Source organism: Lagenorhynchus albirostris, chromosome 2 (assembly GCF_949774975.1).
Source record: "Lagenorhynchus albirostris chromosome 2, mLagAlb1.1, whole genome shotgun sequence".
Lineage (NCBI taxonomy): Eukaryota > Metazoa > Chordata > Mammalia > Artiodactyla > Delphinidae > Lagenorhynchus > Lagenorhynchus albirostris.
Window position 1 is genome coordinate 61,719,229 of NC_083096.1, and position 18,770 is coordinate 61,737,998.

Below are 18,770 nucleotides of genomic sequence, written 5' to 3' on the forward strand. Positions count from 1 at the left end.
CTGTAACTAGACATTCAGCCCTTTGCTTTGTTTCCATGTGTTGTTGTCTATTTTTTCCCCTGCATTCATTGATTCCATTTCTGCCCTTCCTGTTTTTTCCTGCTTCTTCCCATCCTTCCTCGTAAGCCTTTTCTAAATAAACTCTTCCTGCATTTACTCATCAACTTCTTATAGTCTGACATCTGCTCCAATCATTTTCCTGAAATTACCTTATTAGAAGTCACTGATGACCACCCAACTGCCAAATCTGATAACACTTTCAGTCCTCATCTTGTCCCGTCTCTCAGCAATTAGACAAGAGTGATGGTTCCTTCCTTCTTAAAACCATCTCTCTAACTCAGGCTTCAATGACAAATTGCTCTCCAGTGTTTCCTCTTATCTCTCTAAACATGTCTTGGTATTCTTCACTGGATCCCCTTCTTCCTCCCTTTTAGTATAAGTACCCTCCAAGGATCTGCCCTTGTCACTCCCTCACTGCTGCAAGCCTGTTTGATGTCATTATCTATCCCCACAATTTCAATTTCTGTTATCTCTCTGAAGTCAACCCCCAAATCTACACTTTCAGTCCTGACCTCACCCCCAATGTCAGACTATGTTTGTAACATTTGTCTCTTTCACTAGACTATGAAGTATGCAAGGGCTGTGCTATATAGTCCTCATTATTTTTTCTTTTCTCTTTATGCTTAATGTTACAGCACAGGCCTAGATATAGTATATGCTTAGCAATTTTTTAAAAAACAATTTTTTTTTGCGTACTTCCCCCTATATTTTAGTGGCCATCCAATACATGTAAGAAGCCTTTATCCTCTCCCAAGCATTCATCGAGTACCTACCATGCACTTGGCATTACTCTAGGCAAAACATTTCCTTTTGTTTTTTGGAAACCTTGGGGTGAGTACAAATTTAATTCAACTTTTTTATCTTCCAAGTCTAACTCTGTAACTCTATGTTTTATCTACTCTAAGATGCACATTTTTTTTCACATTTTAATGTCTTTGAAATCAAGATGCATCTTACAAAGGATACGGTAACAAAGCGCTATATTGTAGTTTAATTGGCAGCATTTTTAATGGTATATAAAATAATGGTACACCTTACAATCAATGGCTTATTAAATCTATGAAATATGATACTTCATATAGAAAATTAAGGTTTAGAAACTTCACTCTAATGTTTAATCATCCAAGAAATATTTAATTATTCTGACTATACTAGACTTCCTGAGGCAGGAAAAGAAGTATTTTAAAAGAATTTTCAATAATAAGGGTTAAAACAAAAGGAAAGGGACTTCCCAGGTCACAGAAGTTTCACACATCCCAGCATTTCTCTACTCTAAATATACGGCAGTGATAGATAAACTACAAGGAGAAAAAACCAAAAAGAAGTGGACCCAAAATCAGTTATCATTTCCATGAATCTGGAAGAGTACATAAGTGGCTCTGCTGCTGGGGGCCTCGTGGGCTGCAGGCTAGGTAGAAGGCAGTGGTGCCTAGGATTTTAGTGCCACAAAGAGAAAGAACCAGAACTAGGCTCATGACTTGAAACATCTTTGCCCTGCCCCCCAGTGCGTGCGCGCACGCACACACACACACACACACACACACACACACACACACACACACACACCCCTTTTGTAATTGGTGGGTTTTTGTTATAATTTTATCTTCTGTAAGTCATCTTACATAGATAGATCTGACATAAATCAAAAATCAAAACTACAGCATTTTATGGTACACGGAACTCTCATGTTTACTCCATTCTCCACTTCCCCTCCTCTTTAGGAAGCCATTTTTATTTATTTGTTGCTTATCCTTCCAACATCTCTTCTTGCAACCACATAAATTCTTGTTTCTCTCCCTTTCTTACACAAAATATAGATACCTTATATACTGTTCTGTACCTTGCTTTTTTCACTTAACTGTATATTCAGAAAAACAGGATTTGGAGATTTTGCTCATCTTTTCGTGGCTGTGTGTACTTCATTGTGTGCACAAACCATGATTTACTCAACCAATTCTCTCTTGCTGAATGCAGGCTATTTACAAACATTTCCTGTTACTCACAAGCAACCTTCTACCTGTGGCATTTCACACTCCCACACACTTTTATAGATGAAGGCCGAGTAAAATTGCTGCTTGACCACTGCCTGGGACTAAGGCTTTATAGGAAGTTGAGGAGTTAGCCAAGTAGGAAGACCAAGACACAGCCTTGCTACCAGGAAGTGAGTAGAATTGCTCCCTGGATTGTTCTAGCATTGCAGGAGCCTCTAAGCACCATCAGAAGACCTAGTTATGGTCTAGAAGTTTGGGAGGTGGTGTGGAGGTAACTACAAAACTATTAAACAGCCAAAGAAAGAGACAGAGGGAGAGAGAGAGAGAGAGACTTCGAAACCAATATGTATATATGTATGTATGCATATAAATATATATTGAATATATTTCAAAAACAAAACATATGTGTGTATTAATATATATCACATATATTTTAAAAATTTTAAATTAATTAAATTTATATTAATTTATTTAAAAATTATATTTAACTTATATTAAAGCAGTTTATCCAATTTTTAAAATTGGGTCTATACCTCAAACCTAGACCAGGATCATTTCTCAATGGTTTGCCCCTTAAGGACAGCCTCCACCTCTCCATCCAGGTCCCCTCTCTGGGCCATGGGTAAATAAATGGCTCTATGGTCACAAATACTATTTTTCCTCTGAAGGGACTCATTCCGTGGCTGTAGAATGAAAAAAAAAGAAGTCACAGGAAAATAAACACCATGTATATTAATATATGTAACTCCATGGTGATGGGGATGGGAGGTTTTTGAATAGCAAGGTCCAAAAGCAAGAGAGCAGGAGTGCTTTCCATTGAGACCTGGATAGGAGAGCTGAGAAAAAAAAAAAAAAATCTCAATGGTTCAAAGATTTAAATGTAAAAAACAGAAAGAAAAGTTCTAGAAGAAAACATAAATGAATTCCTTTACAAGAAAGATACTTAGCAATATTATTATCAGAAAAACATACCTTGACATGTGTAAAGTGAAAACTGACTTAATTATAAGAAAGATTAGCAAAATCATAAGCACAGAAAATTTTAATACAGAAGTCTGTCCCTATTATTACTTATCCAGAAATGTAAACTAATCATGATGCCCATTCATTCCCCTCTCATTACAATCAAGTAAGTCAGACCTCTCAGACTGAGCCCAAACTGTGTATATCATTAATGCTCAACTGTGTCTGGACATACCTAGTAGAGTGACATAGATCAGCCGATGTCTGTTTGCTCGAAGGTCTAAAGAAACTTCTGGGAAAAAAACTATCCTAAATTATCCTGGCACTTTTCAGCTTGACCATATATCTGAATCCATCTTGGTCTTTCAAGGGGATAAGCAACTATGATTTGAACATGGTATCCATTACTCAGGTTAAATGTCTGGCTCAGATTCCCATGAGCACTCATCTACGGATTCTTGTGGAGAGGAAGCTCTGGAAGCAGAGGTGATATTCAAAATATCTAACACCTAGTATGGTACAAGCATTGACCAACTAGAACAGACGACCAACTCATCAGAGTAGATGCCAGCTATGCCCCATGCCTTACCTGATGAATTTCAGCTCTGTCTATAAAGACCATCTTATGCAACTTTCTCTAGGACATTGAGACATAAGGAGCTTTGATACTCCTCTGACAGAGTTTAACGCACAAAACAGAGAGAGAACTCTGCCCCACTCAGCAAATCAAGGACTGCAGTGCTTTGGGAAAGGGACCAGCAGCACCAACCGAAAGCAGAAGCAGTGCTTGGAGAGGGAAGCTTAAGTAAACAAAAGGGTATAAAATAGGGGATGCCTTGGGTAACTGATCAGATGTGTTTGAGGAGGGAATAGAATATGATGCTTAGGTGACTTCTGGCATCAGCTAGATCTGAGGTCAATCCCATTCTGCCTGTCACTCACCGTTTAACCTCAGGTAGGAGACGTAAATGCCTTGTCTTCAGGGTCTCCTCTGTGAAATGGGGATCACAGTGCTCTCTCCATGCTCCCTGTTGTTGCAGGTGGTGGGAGGATCATGGGACACACCCACAAAATCCCACCAGAAATACCCACGGGGACTAGTCCTACATGGGTTGACAGGGCAAGAGCCAGCAACACAAGTCAGCATCTTGAGCACAGGCAGGAACAGGGAGAGAGCAAACTGGGATTTATTGAGCTACTGCTCTTCTCTTTTATTTCACTTCAGGTCCATAGATATTATTGCCAGAGATAAAAGGTACAATTCCTTTCCTCAAGAAAATTTTAGGTTATTGAGCATTCACCAGTGTGGGTTAAGTGCACAGTATGAAGTCCACATAGATCAGGTGATCTCAAAGTAGACGCATCTGACACCTAACTGACGCATATGACACCTAACTCAGACGCGAATTAGGAGCCAGTGGGAGGAAGGAAAGCGAGGAGTCTTCGACAACCACTAGCTTCCTGGCTGGGAGGTTGGAAGGGCCCTATAAAGACAAGACACAGGGCTTCCCTGGTGACGCAGTGGTTGAGAGTCCGCCTGCCGATGCAGGGGACACGGGTTCGTGGCCCGGTCCGAGAAGATCCTACATGCCGCGGAGCAGTTGGGCCCGTGAGCCATGGCCGCTGAGCCTGCGCGTCCGGAGCCTGTGCTCCGCAATGGGAGAGGCCACAACAGTGAGAGGCCCGTGTACCGCAAAAAAAAAAAAGATAAGACACACAAGAGGGGAGCTGGAGCTGGAGGTGAGGACTACAGTTTCCAAACAGAGGGCATGTAGGATGGAGGAAAGTGCTAAATATACATGATCTCATTTAAATAGTATGCCACCCTTGAGAACGAAGCAACATTTTCATTTCATCAGAGAAATTTAGTAACTTGCCCAAAGTCACCTAGGCAGAAAGAGTTGAACCCATGACCACCTTACATCTGCTTTTCTCACTAAGCCAGGCTTCCCCAACTCGAGAGAGAAAACCTAGCGTTTCTCATTGCCAGATAGTTCTGATTGCTATTTGCTTTCTCATCTATTTCATATTATGATAATGTTTTCCTGGAATTGGATGATATAATACTAGAAATTGAAGATGTTTATTCGCTACAAAGATTACGTATGTAGGCTTCCTGTCATAATCAAGGGAAGTTGCTCACATCATTTATAATTTCCAGTCTTCTCTGCATATGATAATGCTTATTTTAGGAAATCTGTTTTTACTAAGCCTGCTGACCTTCAAAAGGAAAACAAGCAGAGGCGGGACAATGATATACCCCTTTGATATTTATCGCATCTGGAGTCTATCTAAAATTAGTTTGCTGGGAAGCATTGCATGTGATGAATGGTATAGTATTTAAATGATGATGTGGATGTTCTCCCTTGTAGTAAAGCAAATTATTTGAACAAAACTATTTTGTTTCATTTCTTCATACAAAATTCATGTTTGAATTTCATCTAGGCCCTAAAATTTTAAATTTCCATAACAAGTTTTATGCATTATTAAATTTTATACACCACTGCATTATGCTTTTGAAACTGATTGTACAATCTAATTAATTCAGAATATTAACTACAATTTCCATAAAATAAATAGAATAATGGTGATCGGGGTGAGATGGAGGGCTACAATCATCCCTTCCCCTCTCCTCAGGATCTCAATTACATGTACGCTAAAACCCACTTCTCTGGAAGTTCTTCATCCAGTAACTTCAATTTGGGGGAACACAGCCAGGACCCAAAGTTCATTTAAAATGCCTCCAAATAAACAAACTAACTTCTTAAAGACTTGCACTTCATTTCTAGGCAAACCTTTCTGACCCTCTGTCAGAAGTTAGAACCCAATTTGCTTTTTGCTTTTTTTAGGCAGAATTTTCACAAGAGTCAGGTAACTTCTAGATCCAAAGCAGATTAAATATCAGACTAAAATGATGATGGGGGTAAAGAAGATTCCTAGAAACTGTCTCCCTGAGAGAAGCAAGAAGTGTCTATTGACAGCCTAATATCAGTGGAAGAGAGACAAACTACCAAAAGTGATACAAGAATTCAGAAAGCATGGCAGTCGAGGCACAATTTATTTTAGGACAGTATAGCCCTGCCTACGTCAGGTTCTTACCATGCTATATACAAAAGTAATCAGTGCTCATCATGACTCGGAGACATCAAGGAATGGTTAGACTCATCTTTGCTTCTGCTTAAGGAAGTGGCAAAGTATACAGTGTATTTTGGCAGGCTTTCCATCAGAAAGAGTAAAAGGTTATAAATGTTAAAGGGCTGTTTCAATCATTTGGAAAATTGACTTATTTGGCATATCATGTTTCCTAGTAATGTGAAGTAAGTGAGCAATCTTATTATGTATTATAATTGAATCCCCTTTTGTTTGTTTTAGAAAAATAAACCACAGAGACCACGTTGATATCATATACCCTAGATGTCTCAAGACCCAGCTGGCCTATGGGTATAAACGAGGTCAAATAATCCACAATAATCCCCAAATTCCTATTCACAGCACCAATCCCCATCACTGTGAAACAGCACACGCCATTCGAAGTTGGCCTTTCACGTTCCTCCCTGTGCAGAGTCCCCCTGCCATTCATGCAGGAGCAGGCAGCCTCCCAGGGCTGTCACAACCCCAAGGCCATGGGCACACCGAACAGCTTCTGCACCCCCCTGTGACCTTGAAGGCTGGTTGTTCAGCTGATGTGGAGACAGGACATCTCACTGCACTGCTGTATTGAAATCTGTCAACCAGCCCAGAAGCATCCCTGCTTGGGCCCCAGGTCACACCAAGTGACTTAAGAAAACGGCTCCTTGGGCTTTGAATCATCCCTTCTCTCTTCTGAGGTCTGGCTGGGGAACAGGCACCATTCTTAATTCACTTTCCTCTGTCTTCTCTAGTATCTACCCCAAACCTCCTCCAATGCTTCTCCCTAACACACATAGTAATGAACACAGATTCCTGGGGCTGCCAGCTGATGGGTTCAACAGACACACTCTGGAAGGTGGCCTTGGGATTCATGCCCCATAATGTGTTTGAAATTTTTCAATTCTTTTTTTAAAAAGGCAATAAATGAAACAGTAAGATTTTTTTGAATCATTGAAACTTTCCCTGAAACCAAATCTTACTCAGAAACTCAACTCCCTTCTCCCCTTTCCCCCTTTCCTGGGAGCTGCCATATTTCTTTAAGCCACACAGTAGCCTATTCAGGCTGAGGGCCCTGCTTTCGTAAAATCTGACCTTGCCTCCTCCCCCATTATTATTCCCTTCACCAAGTGGATTCTCAATTCATTCTTCACTATTTCACTATCCATCATTTCACAGAAATATTTTAAATCACTATTTAGAAATAATGTTACATTCTTTAAAAGAGCACGCCTTTGACCCCCAACCTTTCCCAACATCATTGGCAATCCCAATTTTGTCTCCACCCAACAGGACTCCGTGCTACTTCAGGAGTGCATGCAACTCAGGAACGCAGAGCCTGAACATCATTTGGTGAGGGAAACTGCACACTCCATGGGCTCACTGGGCCTGGAAATCCTGTCTCTATATTTAGAGAATTCATCCTATGCAGGGATGTCTCTCTAAAAACCCCTACACTGAGTTCTTTCGTTATCAGGACTTGAAGCAGACAGCCAGATGGATTAATTGAGAGTAACAAAACTCTCATCATGGCATAAACTCTAGATAGTTTTCTAAATAACTTCTGCATATTTATTTATACTGATTAAAAATAATGTTGAATTAGTATAAAATGACTCTATTGTTAACTCTTCAGGACCTCCTCATGATGTGACTGAAAGGAGAATCTTTATCCTGATTCTATCTGGATCCTCCTTATAGTCTGACAGACCCATGTTTGATCTCCTGGAAAGCATGTATCAAAAGTAACCACGTAACCCATGACGTAGAAGTTCGAGTAACTTTTAGTATCTTTGTTGGCTATTTTGTGAAATGCCTTTTCAAGACTTTTGCTCATTTTACTGCTGTATTGTCTTATTGATCTGTAGGAAGGCATTGTATACGAACCTTTTGTTGGCTAGATGTGTTGTAAATATCTCCTCCCATCCTGGTGTTGGCATTTTCACGCTCTCAGTGATGTCTTTGATGAAGGGACGTTCTAAGTTTTGATGTAGTTCACTTTGTCAATCTTTTCCCTTATGGGTGATGAACCATCCCAGTTTGGCTGGAACTAAAGTGTTTGCCGGGACATGGGATGTCAACGTTAAAACAAGAACAGTCCAGGATAAACCAGAATGGTTGGTCACCCTAGGCTAGGTGGTTCGTGTTGTTTGGTGGGGGGTGAGGGGTGAGGGGGGGATCCTGTCAGGTCACAAATATATTTTCTAATGTTATCTTCCAGAAGCCTTATTGTCTTATCTTTCACATTTAAACCCAATGTCAATCTAGAATTGACTTTTTGTGTGTGGTGTGAGGTAGAGGTCAACATTCATTTTTTTTTCCCCAATGGATGCATATCAACCGACCCAGCACTATTTATGGAAAAGACCCACCATTCTCCATTGCTGTGCAGTGATAACTTTGTCGTAAGTCACATGTCATAAATCAGTTGTGTGGCTTTGTTTCTGGACCCTTTATTGTGTTCCATTCATCTATTTTCTCTCTCTGTGCCATTATTGTAGTAATTTATTTAGCTTGGTGATAAGTCATGGTATATGATAGCATAAAGGTCTTCTGACTGTCTTCTTTTTCATTAAGATTGGTTTGGCTGTTCTTGGTCCTTTGCATTTTCATATACATTGAGCACCAGACTGTTGATTTCCTGAAAAAAATATGTGTTGGGATTTTGACTGACGTTACATTAAATCTCTAGATTACTTTTAGGAGATTTGACATCGTCACGAAACTCAGTATTTCAGTTAGTGAAAATATTATATACCTGTATATATTTAAGTCCTTTATTTCTCTCATCAGTGCTTGGTACCTTTCCTAAATAAGTTTTAAATCAACACATTTGGGGCCCCCATTCCAAACCTAATGAATTAGCATCTCTAGGAATGAATTGTGGTTATGACTATGAATAGTTTGGCACGTATTCTCCAGACTCGATTCAATGTTTAAACAAATATAAATAATGGGTATCTATCCCTTTGAGATATAAATATAATTACCCTAAGACTCCTAACTCACATTTGGTGCTAACTGCAATGCCTGTCATTCTACTTCCCTCACTATAGTATTGCAAATTCCTGGAAGCTTATGGTCTCATGGTCACTTCTGACACTGAGCCCTTCTCTCTTTGACCTCTGGATCTCACTTTTACCCCCACTGCCAGGGTCTCTTCTTCTCTTCTTCACAACCATGTAAACAATCCATGGGCCCCGTGGTAGAAGTTAACCCCTTTGCCTACTCACTTTCTTTATCATATATTTTGAGTAACCTCACTCTGTACCCTCTGCCTATCTCTGGCCCACCTTTACACATCCAAAGATACATTTAGATACTCTGATAAAACAAAAGCCATCCATTCTGTCTCACATTTTAGCAACAAAGAGTAGTGAGGATTTAAAATTTCTGTCTTTCTTTTACCACTCCTGTTTCCATAAGTCTCTCTGAGTAGAAGGGACTAATTGGAGTCAATTATTTCCCCATATATAAAAATTATTTTAGAATTATCCCAACTCTCAGAGGTAGATGGCTTTTTATATACATATTTACACAACACATACGTATAGATCAATGTGTTTATATTGGTGTGTATATATGTATATACACATGTACATATATATATACAATGTGTGTATATACACACATTTAAATATATTTTTAAACTATTCTCCATATTGAATTCAGTTATGGTCATTTTAAAAGTGATTCTCCTATGTTTTTCAGGTATACAATCATGTTATTTGCCCATAACAATAATTTAGAAGAGGCAACAATTAGAAGAAAAAACTACATACTCTTAGAAAAGTGATGAGCACTTTGTGGCTTATGGCTACATGCCTTGCATTTTTATTTAATTTCATAAAAGACTGAAAAAGGTCCCCACTTGGCTTGCTGCTTCTTTAATGGGTCTAAATATTCATATTTATTGACTAAAAACAGCCCTAATTTTTTTCTGAATTTATGCCATTTTTATGAGGAGAGAGAAAAAAAGACATTTTCAGGTAGAAAGAAATAAGAAAGTGGGGGCTGAACTTTTTATGTTTTTATAATGATTCTTCCATAAAAAGATTGCTTACCACAGACTTAGAACTCAGGGATTAATTATATCCATTTGCATTTTTAAAAATGCATTTACTCAAGAAAGTGCTCAAGAATATTTTCCCTTAATCCTTAGGAAACCCCACAGATTGAACAGATACTTCTGGACCTTAAGACTCTTCATCAATGTTAATCCACAGAAGACCATTGCTTTTGGAGAAGATAAAAAGTTTTGCTCCCAAAATGGGCTATCACAAAAGCAAGATTTGTGAATCGAGCTACTCCAAACAGATTTTTAACTAAGTTATATATTATTAATTTTAACCTGCTGTATACAGCCTGTACCCTCAAGATTTCCTTCTAGGATAATTAAATGCCTTTGCATTCTAAACGTGAGGAAAAATATGTACTGACAATGAACTTGGCAGAGCGGAGGTGGAAGGAAGAGGAATAGTGGTGGAGGCAGAAGAAAGCTGCTGAGGTTACAGTTTCAAAAGAAATTCTAATCTTTGTGGTGGAAATAGCAGAAGTTCCTAGATTTTGAGCATTAGAAGCCTTCTTTTTGAGGTGTTTGGAACTCTGACACAGTTCACTCTGAAAAGTGTCACATATACATTCCCAGAGGGATTTGCATTATTCTCACCTACACTATCAAGCACTGTGCATACATAATATGACAGTTTCAAATCTTAGCACAGAGTTAGCAGTATATTATTTTGAGTCATAGCATTCTTCTCTTATTGAATGTCATCCACACAGCATTAGCAGCTTTTGAGTTATCATTCCCTTGAAATTTTCTAATTGTTTTATATAAAAAGAAATGGCAACTTCTCATTGGTAAAGGAGGCAAATCTTGAAGAGGGAGGGTTTGTACTCCAGCTCTTACGTTCATTTTGAAGGAAGATGGTGACCTAAGGAAATGCAGGTGTTTATCTCTTGCCCTAAAATAATACTGTTTCTGACTGAAAGTGTTTTCTGACTCTTAAAGCTTACCAAACTCTTTTTAAAATAGAAAGTGAGTCAAAAGTCCTAGAGTGCTCATTATAAACCAGTTTTCCAGCCTCAGGGACTAACGTTTGTAGAGCACAGCTTATGAATCATGGTTTTTGCTTTTTATTTTATACATGTTAACTCATTTAAATTTTCCAACAACCCTGAGAGGAAATGATAGAGCCCACTTTGTAGATGTGGAAACTGAGGCTCAGAGAGTTTCAGTGGCAATCCACTATTTACAGCTCAAATGGTGAAGCCAAGCTTCAAACCCAAGTCAAACCCCGGCAGTCCAAGGCGGTACTTGCTCTGCATCTTAAAACTGATTTCATTGTCTATGCTCACCTTAAAAATTCCAGGAGCATTTAGTGTATGCTATTAGAATAACAGCTGTAGGCAGTGTTGGCAAGATACAAACCACCGTCAGCACCTCATATATTCTGAACAAAATCTGCACAGATTTTCTGTAACAGTAGTAATGCACAGTAATAACAATAATAGCACCCTAAATTTGTACAACATAGAAGAGTTTGCAAAGCACTTTCACACGTTATCTCCGTATATTGTAGATGGTCTAGACCTAGACTTTCACACAGATTTCAACTTAAGTTTCAATCCCAATGACTGGTAGCAGCTGCCTCGGATTTTGTGCTGAAAAAGATCCTGAGGACCATTCCAGGGTCAGTAGGAATCAGGGCCACGATTGATTAGCCACGTCTGCCATGTCTAAGCTGTTAGATTAATGGCACATTAGTCATATGTTTGCTGTCTCTTGTCTGATCTAGTCCAGTCTTTTTTTTTTTTTTTTTTTTTTTTGCGGTACGTGGGCCTCTCACTGCCGTGGCCTCTCCCACTGCGGAGCACAGGCTCCGGGCGCACGGGCTCAGCGGCCATGGCTCGCTCCGTGGCATGTGAGATCCTCCCGGACCGGGGAACGAACCCGTGTCCCCTGCACTGGCAGGCGGACTCTCAACCACTGTGTCACCAGGGAAGCCCTAGTCCAGTCTTTTTACAAAGGAATAAATGACTTCTTTACGGTCACATAATAAGTGGCTGAGCTGAAGCCAAAGCTCAGGTTTCCTTCAATCTGTCGTCGTTACAATTATACCACATTGTATGTGAAGACATGTAAATAGTCTGGAGTTTAGTATTCAAATGGACTGGAATTTATTATAAAGTTTTGAGCTCAGTAATGTTCAATCTAAAACAAAATCAATGATTTCTCGAGCAGAATACAACAAAAAAATTGATGCCACTTATGAATAGTCATGTAGGAGTGGCCTCAGGCGTGCAAGTACATACTGCACAGGTGAGGCTAAAGACGTGCTGGGCTATTGTCAGCTGTGTGCTGTTACCTAACTGATAATACCTGGAAGGTCCAAGAAACTCAAAACCCTATTTCAAAGGCCAAGGACCTTTTGGTAGTGCCAGAGTGGCATCAATATGACCTTGGATGTCACGCCAAGTCTCCAAGCTGACACAGCAATAAGTGTGACCGATCTTTTAGTTAATTTAACATCTCCCTCTGGCCTATGGCAAAAGCACATCCAGCTTCTTGAAGAATTTTACTAATGCAGTGTTAAACACAATTTAGCATAAAAAAGGAAGAGAAGATTAGTAATTATACATATGCAAGCAGGAACACATAGGTGACCCTTGGGAATGATAGCAAAATCCCCCAGGTTGTTGTGGCTTTTTCAGAGTAAAAGTGGCACAGGCTGTGAAACCATTGACTGCAATGGGACTTGTAAAGAACAGCTGTACAACAGAGAGAGTGTATTGTCCCTAGCGTAGGTCACAGGTTCGGACACTGTGGCCGCACTCTCCTCTGTCAGCAGTGTTATCTCTGAATACAGAAGACAAGGAGGTACATATTATGTAGTCAGCTGTGGCCATCAAAGGCCAAACAGCTTTTCCTTCCAGCTGGAGTAACCTGCCTGACTACCCAATACGCAAGACCCAGGGCAGTCGAGTGGCAGAATACCCCACCCCGCTACTTAGCCACAGCCAGCTCTGAGAGAGCAGACAGGGATTTCTTATAGCTTTACACACTGCCTTTGTTGGCTGTTTCCAAGGTGACAAAGTGTTCTGTCCTTTGCTGTAAATAAAGACAGGGGCAAAGGGATCCAACCCATTCTTCCTCCTCTATTAGCTTCTGTCAAGTTCAGCAGCACGCTTCTTATGAGGGGGATGTGAAAGCCCAGAATCAGGCCTTCCCAGTTGTTGTTGTTGTGTTTGTTTGTTTTAAGTGCCTGTGGAACTTTGCTGTCACACATGAAGCCTTGCAGCTGGCATCCAAAGCCCTCTGATTCTCACTCCTACTTCATTCCCAAATTTCTTAGCAGGGGAGGAATACATCCAAATACTGTTGAAGATTGGCATTACATGTTCCCGATTAGTCCCTGAACCTCCCTGTGAGATGACATTTTCCCAAACCATTGACACAGGCTTGGCCAGTGACATTCTTTGGCCAAATGTACTCTCAGAGGAAGTGACATATGCTGTGTCTGAGTAAAGTTTTAAGACCAATCTCATAGCTCTGCCACTGCTCTTTTTTCCCTTCTGCTGTGAGAATGGTAATTAGGTACCCAGGTAGGGGCTGCTACTTCAGCCTAGATCCCAGAATGAAGGAGATACACAGAGTACTGCCACAACCAACCATAGCCGACGTGTAATAAGGGTGGGAAATAAAATTTTGTATTTGTGAGCCACTGAGATTTTGGGGAGTGCTTGCTACTACAGCATAACCTAACACAAGCTGACTAATTACACAGCGGTAAGCATGAAACAGAAGAAGTAAACGAGCAAATGGACCACATTAGGGACTGCATCAAAGTGGAATGCTCACTCGGGTCTGAAGGGCATAGCAGTGATTCAGCTTCAAGTGATTATTGCCTTGTCAGGAACACAGGCCTATCAGACTTTCCAATTTTTAAGAGTGTATCAGGAATCGGGGGTGGGGGAGGGAAGGATTGGGAGTTTGGGATTAGCAGATGCAAACTGTTATATATAGGTTGGATAAACGACAAGGTCCTACTGTATAGCACAAGGAATTGTATTCAGTATCCTGTGATAAACCATAATGGAAAAGAATATGAAAAAGAATATACATCTGTATAACTGAGTCACTTCGCTGTACAGCAGAAATTAAACACAACATTGTAAATCAACTATACTTCAATAAAATTTTAAAAAAAGAGTATATCAGAAATCTAGATTTTGATGTGATTCTACCAGTTTTTCAATATTTAAACTAAATTCAGGCCAAATAATGCACATACTATAGTGCAAAACTGGGCGTCAGGTTCCAGTTTGTAAATTCCGTTCCAAGCTAACCGTGCACCATGGCACAACTGGTCTATTCACTGCTCTTCAACGCCACCCTATTCCCTCCTCCCTGCTGTTACCCCAGCTGTGTCCTCCCATTCTCCCACCCCTCTCTCACCCCTCTCCTACATTCCCCTCTTTCAAGGCCTTTGTCAAGTTCTTCCTCCATTTCCCCAACCAGACAATCCATCCCTGAACTTACAGTCTATATCATAGTTAGCATTTTGCATGTTTCTCCAGTGTTATTTATCTTCTTATACACATCCCATCCTTTGAGAGTCTATAAGCCCGGTGAAGACAGAGACCCCACAGCTTATACTTTTTGTCATCCTTAGTGCCTTAAAGACTTAATAGGTACAAAATTAATGGTTTTATACTGATAGCCTGTTGGTTCATATCAACTCCCACTGTCAATTATCTCCTTCTGAGGTTCTTGAACACAAAGGATGAAGCCTGGAAGGAGCCAGATTCTAGACACTTACATTCCTACTTTTCTCATACTAAAGGTTATAGCTCATTAACAGACAAACAGATAAACAGTAAGTCAGGTTTGAATGCTGCACACACAAATCTTGTTAATACCTAGGCTTCTTTGTAGATTAAGTTCTCTCTGCTGTGATATATATAATTAGGGATAGAATATCAGTGTTAATCTGATTCACCTGAGATCAAGTTATGTTTTATGTTGACCATTCTTCTAAGACCTCACTTATAACTTGTCTTATGCCAACAACCAAAATAAGTTATGGCATCCAGCTGAGTTCTTAAAGAAGGACATTAATTTTTCAACCTGCTGGGACATCCTATCAAGTACTTTCTGGGGGTCCTACTGCATGCCATAGCCACCACAATGTCTTTGGTAAGCCTTAATATGAGTTTGTTGAATGAAAAAATGAATTAATGAAATGCTTTAATACTGCAGGTGCTATTTCTCCAGCATAGAAAGATTAAGTTCCCACTACTATCCCCTATTCTTTCATAATCCAAATTGGTTTAACCCCTATAATTTTCACTGCTTTTGAGGTAATTCTATACTAATCATCCTCCTAATTTCGCTGAGAATCTAATTTAAAGACTAGAAGAATCTAGTTCTTTAATTAGCAAGTACTTGTAACAAGTGTTTTCTTATATTTTAAAACTGAGTCGTTCATTGCATTGAAAAAGGGCAAAATAACACCCAAAGGTATTAAACCAATTATTAGAAGATAAACTACCAGATTTATGCTAGGAAATTAATACCAGAACCAAAACTAATCACTCGGAAGTGAATCACTTCCCTTTGGCAACTGAAATTAATTTAAACAACTTCCTCCACTCCCATTCACCCGCCATTCCCCCACCATGGTTTTGCCTGACATTTCTTTCAAATGCTAGTGAACACCTCACTTTGTCAAATTAGATAAATCCAAGCTGCTGGTATTATGCGACTTTGAAGCCATATGGCCATATGTCTAGGATGTTCCAGGACACACTGATTTCATGTAATTTTAATCTTTTTAATAAAGACAATTTGTTAAATATGTAACTAAATATAAAGACATTTTATATAATTGTAAGACTTCATACAGTTAAATTCACAAGTAAGAAAAGACACTCTATTACCATTCAATTCAATTCAACCAATGTTTACCGACTACTCTACGCTATGCCAGTCCCTAAGTTAGGTCAAGGAGAACTAGAGGTTAATAAGACATAATCCATGCCCTCAAGGATCTTACAAAGAAAACAGTAAATTACAATTTGGTGATTTGTGTATAACAATCAAAAAATATTCCAATCACAAGGAAACATAGTCTGGAGGTGGGACAGTGGCAGGGAGGCTTCCCAGAAGAGGTGATTCTTTGGCTGGGTTTTGAAGGATAAATAAGAGTTCACTGGTATCTCAGGGGATAAGCCCTGGCATTCCAAGCAGAAGAATAATCTGTATGTATCCTTGTTTAGGAAATTAGGATCATCCTTTAGTGATAACAGAACCAAGAGCCTAAAAGAGAGCTATTAGCCTAATGATATTTACCATACTTCAGAAATATCTCTGGAATTTTAATTTTGGCTTAAAATGTTCTCTAGTTAGCATCGGTTGGGAAGAAAATTTATTATTGGGTATATTATGTTTGTTTTAAAACTATGTAAAAACCACTTCTTGGTTATTTGTTTGCTGGCAATGAACAAGAAGGATCATTATTTTCTTATTCTCAAAAGAAACCAGTATCCTGGACAATAATCACTTTTAACCATTCAAAGGAGAAGACCTCTCTCAGGCATCTTCAGTTATTCATGTAGCATGCGTACACCGGGCACCCACCATGGACAAGACACTTGGGCATTGGGTCAGATGCTCCATTGTATGTGACTTTTTCTGTCCTTGAGGAACTTCTCATCTAGGAGAAAGTAGTGGGGGATCCCCTGGGGGAGATGATCTGGATCTCTGCACTTGGGGTGAAGACCTTTCAGAGTTCACGAGATGAAAAGAGAAACATTTGTAGGCAGCTTTTTTGAGATCATGGAAGATCTTGAAAAGCCTCTCAGATCTACTCCCACTGACATGATTGAGAGGGAAAGGTAGACCCAGCACTGACAGGTGCTCATTTACACTGTAAGGAGGACGATGAATCCCTGCCTTGCTGTGAAAGCCTCCTAAAAAGCTTCCCTAATGCAATGCTGGCTGCAAGGAACTCAAGAAAGAATAGCCAAATGATTGGCCGCATTTCCTTTACCTCCCCTTCCATCTTCTGGAGGCCCAAGTCTCCTCTCAGCCCATTTCACCCCCTGCTGCCCTTCTCTCCACTGCACCTCTTAGCTGGGATATTTTTAGAGCCTGAACACAAACCAAACATAGTCCGTTTTCATGCCACACAATGGATGCCATGAGTGGCCTCTGAGCTGAGCTGAAAACTACCTGCTGGTGGGGTCAAGACAAACCTAAAAGGGAGAGCTTGGTCGGTTGGAAATCACTAGTTTGTGAAATCACACAGCATGTTTTCTCTTAGAAGACAATTGACGCACCTGCTATTTGCTCTTAAACTTTTTCTCAAAAGGAAAGAATAATCTGCCCACAGCGTTAATGGTGGTGTTGTTGGGGGCAGGGGGAGAGGGAGTCATTAGAACACAATTTGGAGTTTGCAATAGCCCAATAGTCCACTACCTGGCCATGCTCTCAGATGCAAAGGAGAGTCTGAAAATTTGGAGAAAGACAGTTTCTTCCAGGCTGGAAGCATGCAACAAGTCCTGCTGACCAAAAGGAGAGTCTTCTGCTGTACAAACCCAAAGTCACTAATAATTATAAGGACTTCTATGCAGTAAAAATGTACCAAAATAGTGCCTTCATGGAAAAAGTCTTTGAGAACTGGAAAAGAAAAAATGAAGTGTCTCTCACTGAAGAGGAAAATTAGGATGATCTTGTTATTTTAAACAGACTTCTTAGACTTTAATCTATGTTTTCTCCCACTCCCACACAGTGTATTCCTAAAAATCTGCCTGAAAAATAGACATGTATTAGAGAATAAATGGAGTTATGTGTATAATGAGAGTTATACACACATTTGCAGTGTTAAAAACATCCTAAAGACTATAATTTCACCCTCCCTTTTAGACAGAATCTTCAGTGGTCTATTTCAAGCATTTTATTTTGCTGTTTTTTTCTTTTCCTTTATAATTCAATATATTGAATTCGTTTTTATTTACCTTGACTACATTAAATAAATCCAACTGACATCTGTTTTAGGCCGAAGACTGACCATTTCAGCATAATGATTTTCATCCTTGTCTCAAGTCTATTAAATTAATGAGAACTTTGCTTCCTATCACCAATAATAGCACTTTGATTCTGTTCTCCAGTAATTAAAAAAACATTTTATGTATATTAAAGTAAAATATGCATGCATATATACTCAATAGTATTGTAACTTTTAGAATTTAAAAGTATAACCATTAGCTCCATCTCTTCCCATTCCAATGCCTGTTTCTAGTGGCAACCATATAAAAAACCTTTTAGTTGTTTCTTCTGCTTTTTTTTCTTTCTAAATATGGTTATACTGCTAATTTTTTCAAAATTTTCTATTTCGGATATTATTTTTTTACTTCCAATGGTAGAAGATGAGGATTTAATTTCCTTATACCACCCCACCATCACCATACACATACTTCCTCAAGTTCTGTCTACAAATAGAACTATGTCACTATTATTTTTATTAAATCAACATTCAAAATTATACTAAAAAATATAAAAAACAGAATTGATATTTTTGTTGCTAGGTAGACTTAGGTCACAGTTGAACCACTCAGTCTACT